The sequence below is a fragment of the Neovison vison genome, chromosome X (genome assembly GCF_020171115.1).
Source record: "Neovison vison isolate M4711 chromosome X, ASM_NN_V1, whole genome shotgun sequence".
NCBI classification, from domain to species: Eukaryota; Metazoa; Chordata; class Mammalia; order Carnivora; family Mustelidae; genus Neogale; species Neogale vison.
Window position 1 is genome coordinate 106,241,245 of NC_058105.1, and position 11,249 is coordinate 106,252,493.

At 38.0% G+C, this 11,249-nt stretch overlaps 1 pseudogene; it reads right to left on the reverse strand.

The window, feature by feature from the left end:
• Positions 1-762: 762 nt before the first annotated feature.
• On the reverse strand, positions 763-967 carry LOC122896685 (annotated as a pseudogene).
• Between the last annotated feature and the right edge of the window lie 10,282 nt (positions 968-11,249).

Genomic DNA, 11,249 nt, shown 5'->3' on the forward strand with positions numbered 1-11,249 from the left:
TCCACACTTGAATTTTTGAGTTTTATCCTGTTTAGGGTATATTCAGTTTCTTGAATTTGTAGGTCTTTTGTAGGACTGGGAAAGTTTTAAACTATTATTTCTTCAAGTATATTTCAACACCATATTCTTCTTTTAGAATTCCAATGACATTAATGTTAGAAATTTTATTGTAAACTCACAGGTCCTTTTGGATCAATTATTTTACTCTTATTTTCCTACACATTGCTCCGACTTGATCATTTCTATTAACATATCTTCAAGTTCACTAACTCTTTCCCCTCTCTCCTCTATTCTGCTACTGAGTCTATCAAGTAAGTTTTTTAAATTTCAGCTGTGCTTTTCAGTCCTAAATTTCCATTTGGTTCTTCTTTACATACTCCATATGTACTTTACATACTCTATATCTTTGCAGATACTACTAACATGCATTTCAAAAGTATAATTGGTCTTCCTAGCAATTTTATTCAGCTATTTAAAGTCTGTCAGAAAATTCCATTATATGTGTCATCTTGCTGGCACCTGTTCAATGTCTTTTTCCATGTCAGTTGAGATTGCTGGGGTACTTCATATGCTGAGTAATTTTGGATTATTTCTTGGACATTTTGAATATTATATTATGAGACTGGGTCTTGTTTAAAATCTATAAAGGGTGTTGATTTTTTGTAGGTACTTGAATGGGCTAAGAATTTTTTTCTAGGTTCACAATTTGTTGCATAAATTATCACATGATGAGCTGGCATTAGCTTTTCCAGATGTGAGAACTTAACAGATAAGGTACAGTTTCAAATTCATTGATGTTCCTCTCACAGCTGGTATTTTTTCTGACCTTAACCTGAAGTATAAGAACACCAATGCAATGCCTCTGTATGTGTCCAGTACACAATTCATTCTGTCTGTGAGAATATGAGTTGAAATATTTTCTGATACCAATGAAATGGAATTTGGCGTTAGTTTCTAGACCTGCCATAATTTTGATCTTGCAAAAGAAACCAGTTCTGCTGTTGTGTCCTTCAATGTATGCAGCTACCCCTCCCCACTCCTGGGCTAGGATATTTTTGTGATAGCATATAATTGACCTCATTTGATTCAGGCTGCAAGTTTCAACCTACCTTCTGTGGGCTGTGGTACCAAAGTCAGGGCAACTGTTGAAGACTTACAAGTAATTTAGAACTGTCCCTCAAGGGCACCACTCAGTGGTTAATTTGGGACCTGGGTGGAGGTCTATCTGTTGGGTTTAGTCCATTAGGCCTTTGGTACCTACCTAACACCAGATCTACGTATGCCCAGGTGGAGGGTAAACATAGGAGTTCAAAAACAACTTTCTCAGGTCTTTTTACCGAGTTCCTCCCTCTGTACTATGTCCCTAGGATTCTTTGGTCCCCTAGGGCTCCAGACAGGAGTCAGTTTTAATAATTATACCAGGACTGCAGACATAAACTGGGACTATCTCAGTAAACTGAGCCATAAGGTTACTCTATTAGTAAAGAACAGGGGAATGGGAAGCAACAATGCTACACTATGGCTAACAAGGAGAAAAGACTTCCAGATGTAACACAGCAAAAATTTCTATTGCATTAATCGTACGGGATCATGAATTACAGCCAAACATTCTGGGACATAACTAAAGTGTTCAGACCAACATGACATTCAGAAAGGGGAGGATGCTAAGGAAGTAAAAAACATTGCTGTAGCCCAGGGCAGAAAAACAACTAGAAAGGGGTGCAAATAGAGAGATGAACAAAGGCTGGTTTTCTCCTGACACATTCAGAGTTAGGGTAGATTTACCGTGAAGATAGTGAAATGTCAGTTTTAGGGTTTCTCAACTTACAGGACCCTCCCAAACCCTAATGCAATTTTTGTGCATGTAATTTTGTATTCTGTGTCTTAAAGAACCCCAACTCCACCCCATATTTTAAAAGTTTTAGGTGTGACAAACCCTGGATCGCTCCTGACCCAGTAGCAGTTTCTCACTGAATAATGTACAGGTATGTCTTCCACCTTCACACTCTTCCTTTCAAAATTTACTCTATTTTCAGCTCTAAATACAAATTATACATCCAGACAATAAGGTGATATACAGGTGATTGCTGGTTCCTGTCCAAGGTGAAAAGGTCACGATGATTGTCATTAAAGTTTATTCTAAAACACAATTTGTTAATGTATAACTGTTTGAAGTTGTCTTTCATGATTCTTTGTATTTCTGTGATATCAGTTGTTAAGTCTCCTCCTTCATTTCTAATTTTATTTATTTGGGCCCTCTCTTTTTCCTCATGGGTCCTGCTAAAAATTTACCAATTTTGTTCATCTTTTCAAATAACTAGCTCTTAGCTTCATTTATCTTCTCCATTAATTTTTGTCTCTATTTTATTTCTGCTCAAATTTTTATTATTTCCTTCCTTCTACTAATTTTGGACTTTGTTTCTTTTTCTTTTTCTAGTTTCTTTAGGTATAAGTTTAGATTGCTTATTGGAGATTTTTCTTATATCTTGCAGTAGGCCTATATCACTATGAACTTCTTAGAACTACTTTTGCTGTACCTCATAGATTTTGAAGAATTGTGTTTTTATTTTCATTTATCTAAGATATTCTTTTACTTCCACTTTGATTTCTTTATTGACCAGTAGCATGTTGTTTAGTCTCCATGTATTTGTGTTTTCTCTGGCTTTTTTTTATAATTGATTTCTAGTTTGATATCATTGTGTTCAGAAAAGATGCTTGATAGGATTTCACTCTTCTTTAATTTATTGATATTTGTTTTTTGGCCTGATGTATGATCTATCCTAGAGAATGTACATGTGCACTTAAGAGGAATGTGTATTCTGCTGTTTCTGGACAGAATGATCTGTATATATCTATTAAGTCCATCTGATCTACTGTGTTGTTCAAGGCCAATGTTTCCTTGTTCATTTTATAGTCTGGATGATCCATCCACTGATGTAAGTTGGGTGTTAAATTCTACTATTATTATTGTATTATTGTCAATTCTCCCTTTGTGTCTATTAATATTTGCTTTATACATTTAGGTGTTCCTACATTGGGTACATAAATATTTACAAGTGTTATATATTCTTGGTAGAATGATCCCTTTATCATGATATAATGCCCTTGTCTGTCTCTTGTTACAAACTTGAACACTTATATCAAAAAATTGGACAACCTAGCAAAAATGCATAAATTCCTAGAAACATTTGATTTTCCAAGACTAGATAAGGAAAAGATAAAGAACAGACTGATTACTAGTAATCACACTGAAGTATTAATCAAAAAAGTCCCAACAAACAAAAATCCATGACCAGAAAGCTCTGCAGTAAATTCTACAAAACATTTAAAAAAAGAGTTAAAACCTAAACTTCTGCCCCAATTTCAAAAAATTAAAGAGGAAAAAATGCTTCCAAGTTCATTCTGTGAGACCAGCATTACCCTGATACCTAAACCAGACAGAGATATTACCAAAAACAAAAACAAAATTACAGGCCACTACCCCTGATTAAGATAGATGCAAAAATCCTGAACAAAATATTAGCAAACTGAATTCAATAATACATCAGAAGGATCATATACCAAGAAGAAGGAGGAGGAGGAGGAGGAGGAGGAGGAGGGGGGAGGGAGAGGGGAGGAGGGAGAGGGGGAAGAGGAGGAGGAGGAGGACCATACATCATGATCAAGTGGATTAACTCCAGGGATGCAAGGGTACAACATTCACATATGAATCAATGTGATACACTAAATTAACAAAATGAAGAATAAAATCATACAAACACCTCAATAAATGCAGAAAAAGCATTTGACAAAATTCAACGTCAATTTATGATAAAAATTCTGACCAAAGTGGGTATAGAGAAAACATATCTTAACATAATAAAGACCATATGTGACAAGCCCTCAGCTAACATCATACTCAATAGTGACAAGGTGTAAGCTTTTCCTCTAAGATCAAAAACAAGACATGGATGTTCGCTTTTGTCCAGCTAGGAAGTCCTAGCCATAGCAATTAGGCAAGAAAAAGAAACAAAATGCATCCAAATTGGAAAGGAAGAAGTAAAATTGTCACTATTCACAGATAACATGATACTATATTAGTAATCAGATTACTGATATAGTAATTATATTACTATATATAGAAACCCTTAGAGACTCCTTCCCCAAAACTAATAGAACTAATTAAAGAATTCAGTAAAGTTGCAAGATACAAAATTGATATACAGAAAACTGTTGTATTTCTATACACTAATAACGAACTAGCAAAAAGAAAAATGAAAAAAACAATTCTATTTATAATTGCATCCAAAAAGTACCTAGGGGAAAAAAAAAACCAAGGAAGTGAAAGACTTGTTTTCTGAAAACTACAAGACTTTGATGAAAGAAACTGAAGATGACACAAACAAATGAAAAGATATTCCATGCTCATGGATTGGAAGACTTAATACTGTTTAAATGTCCATATTATGCAAAGCAATATACAGATTCAATGCAATCCTGGTCAAAATACCAAGAGCATTTTTCACAGCACTAGCAGAAATAATCCTAATATTTGTATTCAACCATCAAAGACCCCAAATAACCAAAGCAATCTTGAGAAAGAACAAATCTGAAGGTACACACTCCTAGATTTTAAACTGTCCTATAAAGCTACAGTAATCAAAACATTATAGAACCAGCACAAAATAGACACAAATATAAGAGAACAGGAACAAGAGCCCAGAAATAAACTCTCATTTATATGGTCCATTAATCTATGACAAAAAAGGGTAAGAGCACACAATAGGGAAAAGACAGTCTCCTCAATCAATGATGTTGGGATAACTGGACAGCTACATACCAAAGAATGAAATTGGGCCACTTTCTCATACTATACACAAAAATAAACTCAAAATGGGTTATAGGCTGGCATGTGAGATCGGAAACCATAAAAATTCTAGAAGAGAGTACAGACAGTAATTTTTCCTAGCATCAGTCATACCAGCAATTTTCTACTTATGTCTCCTGAGGGAAGGGGGATGGGAAGGAAAAAATAAGTATTGGGACTACATCAAACTAAATAGCTTTTGCACCGTGACAGAGACCACCAACAAAATAAAAAGGCAACATACTGAATGGGAGAAGATCATCTCAAATCATACATCCTGTAAAGGGTAACCATCCAGAATATATACAGAACTCATAAAACTCCACATAAAAAACACACACAATCTGATTTTTAAATGGGGGGGATAAAATATTAACAGACATTTCTCCAAAGAATACATACAGATGGCCCACAGACATATGAAAAGATGTTCAACATCACTCATCATTAGGGAAATACAAGTCAAAACCACAATGAGTTATCACCTAGTGGTGCCTGGATGGCTCAGTTGGTTAAGTGTCTGCCTTCAGCTCTGGTCATGAACCTGGGGTCCTGGGACTGGTCCCTGTGTTGCACTCCCTGCTCAGCTGGGAGTCTGCTTCTCCCTCTCTCTCAACTGCTTCCCTTGCTTATGCTCTCTCCCTCTCTCTCAAATAAATTAAGAAAATCTTTAAAAAAAAACCAATGAGTTATCACCTCACACATGTTGAAATGGCTATAATTAATAACACAGGAAATAACAAGTGTTGGCAAAGATGTGGAGAAAGGGGAACCCTCATACACTGCTGGTGAGAATGCAAACTGGTGCAGCCACTCTGGAAAACAGTATGGAGGTTTCTCAAAAATTTAAAAATAGAACTACCTTATGACCCAGCAGTTGAACTACTAAGTATTTATTTATCCAAAAGATTAAAAAATGCTGATTCAAAGGGGCACATGCGCCTGATGTTTATAGCACCACTATCAACAATAGCCAAATGGCAGAACAAGCCCAGATGTCCATCAACTGATGAATGGATAAATAAGAACTGGTATGTGTATGTATATGTATCTATATATGAATATCACTCAGCTATCAAAAAGAATAAAACCTTGTCATTTGCAATGACATGGATGGAGCTAGAGAGTATTATACTAAGTGAAATAAGTCAGTCAGAGAAAGACAAATACCATAATGATTTCACTCATGTGGAATTTAAGAAATGAAACAGATGAACACGGGGGGAAAAGAGGGGCAAACCATAAAACAGTCTCTTAACTATAGAGAACAAATTAAGGGTTGATGGACGGAGGTGGGGGATGGGCTAGATGGGTGATGGGGATTAAGGAGGGCACTTGTGATGAGCACCAGGTGTTGTATATAAGTGATGAATCACTGAATTCTACTCCTGAAACAAATATTACCCTGTATGTTAACTAAATGGAATTTAAATAAAATTTAATAAATTTTATATATATATTTATAATAAATTATAAAAAGACACAGAGAGGGGCGCCTGGGTGGCTCAGTGGGTTAAGCTGCTGCCTTCGGCTCAGGTCATGATCTCAGGGTCCCGGGATCGAGTCCTGCATCGGGCTCTCTGCTCAGCAGGGAGCCTAATTCCTCCTCTCTCTCTCTCTGCCTGCCTCTCTGCCTACTTGTGATCTCTGTCTGTCAAATAAATAAATAAAAATCTAAAAAAAAAAAGACACAGAGAGGCTGAATGGATTAAAAAAAACCCTAATTTTCTTTCCATGACACATACTCTTCCACCATACCAGGCATGAAGATTCCCTCAGAAGGTGCTACCTGTTAACTGTACCAGGTCAAAAGTATGGACTATGACAAGAGCCACGGAGCAAGCAGGAAAAGAAAAGTGTGTAGGAGAAGGAGAAGAAATGTTCAGAAAGGAAGTATATGACACAGGAGAATATAAAATCCTGGAAGTAAGATACACTCCATATGGAGGGAATGTCCACTGGGTTTTTCATCTAGGAGAGCACTGGACATCTTTCCCCAAGCATGTTCAGTAGAGTGGTAGAGGTGGTAACTAGGTGGTGATGGCTTGGAAAGTTCTAGGTGGAATTTGAGGTGTTTATGGTACATACAGAGGAAGGCTGGGAAAAAAATGCAATTTAGGACACGATACTTGGGTAGGGATGCACAGACTCTGGAATTAACAATAGGCAAGAATTGACTCATGGAAAGTACACGAGTTTAGAAGAATGTCAACATGGGTTATTGCAATGAAAAATGATGTTTAAGGTAAGAGTGTAAGGAGAGAATCCTGTGAAGGAGAAGAACGCAGAGTGGCCAAAGGGGCAAGGCAGTGATGGGACTCCATGGCGGAGAGGAGATGTCAAGGGGAGATTGAGTGAAATTGTTAAATGCTATAGGGCAAACATCAAACAATTTGTGAAACATTTATTTAGTTTTAGCAACAGGAAGGTCACTGAGAACCCCTGTAATAGCAGTTTCGGTAAAGAAGACTGTCCTGAGCCCACCTGTAATATATTGAAGGAGTGAATTCACTGAGTATAGACTACTCTTTTAACTCATTTTGCAGTCAAGGGAAGGAGAAAGCATAATATTGCCTTGAGGGAAATTTAAGACCAAAGAAGAGATGATTGTTTGATTGGTTTTTGTCTGTTTGTTTTAAAGACATAAGATACCAACAGCCTTTTAGGGATCTAAGTAATTGGAGGGAGATGAAAATTAATGAGGTAAGCTTGCTTAAAAAAAAAAAAAAAAAAAAGTCCAGACTCCATAGCACAAGGGCTCAGACTAGATAGGGGAGGGAGAGAAACATCTCCCAAACTGAAGCTGGGGGGAAGAGGTCCCGCTGAGAGAGTTGCAGGGTAAGAGGCTACATGTGTTGAGGAAGTTGTAAAAGACCCTACTTTTTGGGATCAGCGTCTTCTGTGGCAGTAGGAGGAGCCGGTAGGAAGAGGTGGGTTCTCTCTGGTCAACTTGCTCCAATTTCTTGACAGCAAGTGTTCTACACCATGTAATTTCACATTTCCAAAAAATCTGAACTAAAGCTTCACTCAGCTCTCCCAGAAAAGAGAAACATAACAGATTCTTATTACATAATAAGAAATAATGATAAAAAAATAAGTCAGGAGAAACAAACCTTACTTTAGCCGTGAACTTGGGAGGAACTGAGCTGTCTTGAGCCTCGAGTCTTCTGTGGCTCACGATGGGGCACGGGACTGTGACGAACACCTTCAGGCTGGCAGGCTACTGATATCAGAAATGCCTGCCAACAAAGCTCTAACCTTAGAACCGAAGTTCAGAGATCGGTCAAGGCTGGGGAAGCTTGGCAGAAAGAGAGGACTTGGGTGCTGGCTATCAAGGCAGCAGGAAGCAGTTACCATAGTGGTTGAATTAGAAAGATAATTTTTTCCAGGAAAAAGCAAAAACCCAGTTACGGGGACAAAGCCAGAATTAGAACTAATGACTGAATGCTGAATATTAAAGTAGAACTTATTAAATACTTTATGACTATAACCCAGTCATTCTCGAACATGCCTGCACCTTGGAATCATCCAGGGAGCTTTAAAAACCACTGAAGCCTAGAAGTCACGCCTAGAGAGTCTGATCTAATTGGCCTGGGGAGAGGCCTAGACATCAGGATTTTTACAAGCCTCCTCAGATAATTCTAATGGGTAGCAAAACTGAGAACCATGACTCAAACCAGAATCTGTCCCAGAGGTAGAAATGAGACTGGAGAGAATCAGAGAGGTTTTAATGTCCCTATAATTCTGAACTGACTGGACAAAAACTGATTTCATAATTTCTCTGCACCCCTCCCCCCACAGCTGTGTATTATCCAGCTTGCAATAAATCTCCAAATGAGTCTCAAAAAAAGTTAAGTCACCTACTTTTAATAGAAAGTTTCTAACTTCCTATTACTTCTCAACCCCCTCTCTATCATATGACCTCAGAAATGGTCATTTAACACATTTTCTTGAAACCTTACCCAGAACGTTTCTTCTCTCTATTCCCACCGTGACCCACTCTACCTACACCACAGATAATTCAAAACCTGATAAACTACTGCACAGATTATATCTATAGTTCCACATCTGGTTGCCCTACCTTCCGGTATTTATCCTCCAAGCAATTCTATATGCATCTTCTGGATACACCTGCCTTCACTCAATTTCTTGGCTGGCCTCAAGAGTTTCATCAACTACTGAAAAATCCTCACCTTGGCATTCAAGCCTTCACAGTAGACTTTTTATGTCCCTTCCCATACACTCACCTTGCCTGAGCTCACTTGAAACTGCACATGGAGACAGTTTGCAACCTGTCGTCACATTTTCATCTTGAGCTTCTGTGTTTCTCCTTCCTTGTCTGAGGGATTTCCCCAGCACTTAGGAGTTTGACTAGCTGCCTGCGGTAGCAACCTAGAAGTGTGGTCATGTTGTAACCCATATTTTTCAACTCTCAACCAGTAGGGAAAGAGACCTCAAAGATTAATACCCTGGCTTCTTCCTCTGCCAGTGGAATAATTCTGCACTGTTCCACATGGTTTCGCAGGAAATTCCCCAAAGGGATTGGGTCCCAGCTGCCCACAGAGATAACTCACTCTTCAGTGAAAGATTTTTTTGGAGTGGGGTGGTGCTTTTCTCCCTTCACCAACTCACTTCCTCATTTACTCTTTTTTTTTTTTAAATTAAATGTATTTATTTTCAGCATAACAGTATTCATTATTTTTGCACCACACCCAGTGCTCCATGCAATCTGTGCCCTCTATAATACCCACCACCTGGTACCCCTACCTCCCACCCCCCCCGCCACTTCAAACCCCTCAGATTGTTTTCAGAGTCCATAGTCTCTTATGGTTCACCTCCCCTTCCAATTTCCCTCAACTCCCTTCTCCTCTCTAACTCCCCATGTCCTCCATGCTATTTGTTATGCTCCACAAATAAGTGAAACCATATGATAATTGACTCTCTCTGCTTGACTTATTTCACTCAGCATAATCTCTTCCAGTCCCTCCATGTTGCTACAAAAGTTGGGCATTCGTCCTTTCTGATGGAGGCATAATACTCCATAGTGTATATGGACCACATTTTACTTATCCATTCGTCCGTTGAAGGGCATCTTGGTTCTTTCCACAGTTTGGCGACTGTGGCCATTGCTGCTATAAACATTGGGGTACAGATGGCCCTTCTTTTCACTACATCTGTATCTTTGGGGTAAATACCCAGGAGTGCAACTGCAATTGCATTCATTTACTCTTCTTGAGAATAATTCCCAAATATAAACAACCTATGTTTATCCAAATCCTTTGCTCAGAAGCAACTTTGAGGGGACTCCAAATCAAAACTGCCTCTCAATATAGCTGACCCAAATTAACCTTAAAACCTCTCCACACTAACCTGGAAAACTTGAAGCTCCCAGAGGATTTTCTCATGTCCATCTAGTATCACACCATTCCCTTCCTTGGGAAACCCTTGCTGCCCATTGAAAGCCTCCATGAAAGTACCTTCAGTGTTCCCACAACCAAAGAGATCTCTGAATTGCCTGAGCTCTCACATCCCTTTGAATGTTCCTCTCTTATTGAGTACACCCCTGGGAAACTGTCTAATCTCCTATACACACACACACACACACACACACACACACACACACACACACAAATCATACATGGAATCCTAAAACAAATGTGCTGTTCAAACTATGGCTATAGACTCAAATCACAACAAAGCTTTCCCCCACTGCCTAAATAAACAGGTTTGAAGGAAAAAAGGGTTTTTTTTTTTTAAGTAAAACAAAAGAAATACAAACTATTACCTAATGTCCTATAGCTCACAGACCCAGCTTCTCAAAAGAGACAAAATAACAAAGGATACCATTATTACCAATAGACTCCATTGTGTTGAGGAATACTTGCTGTTTCCAAAATAAATACTAAGTCACAGGTTAAATAGAGTCATTGTGACTGTAATGGTTAATACGCTAACTAATAAGGATGAATACCATTATTATGATTCTACATTTTTATAGATATTTATATATTTAATCAACTTTAGATAGACTGGTGGAAAAACAGAACACGACCAAGGCGTGATTTTAAGGCATTCAATAAAGGATAGGCCATTATTTCACTAAATCTATGTGGGAGCTCACTTTTTTCAATTGAAAAAAAAGAATATGGTTTTGTGTCTCAAGATTGATTATCCCTTAGCCTTTGGGAAAGCATTAAAATGACATACACACTTCCAGGTACAGTTAAGATCAACATTTCTCTCTTTCTCGTCTCCTAATATACTCAATCTTTTATGGAGTGCTCTCAAAGTTCTTTTCCAAATAGGATTCAACCCAGCAAATATTTATTGAGAGTCATATATACAAGGCCTTGTATTAAGCTGTGAGGGGGCACAAATGTGAATAAAACAAGATCCTTGCCCT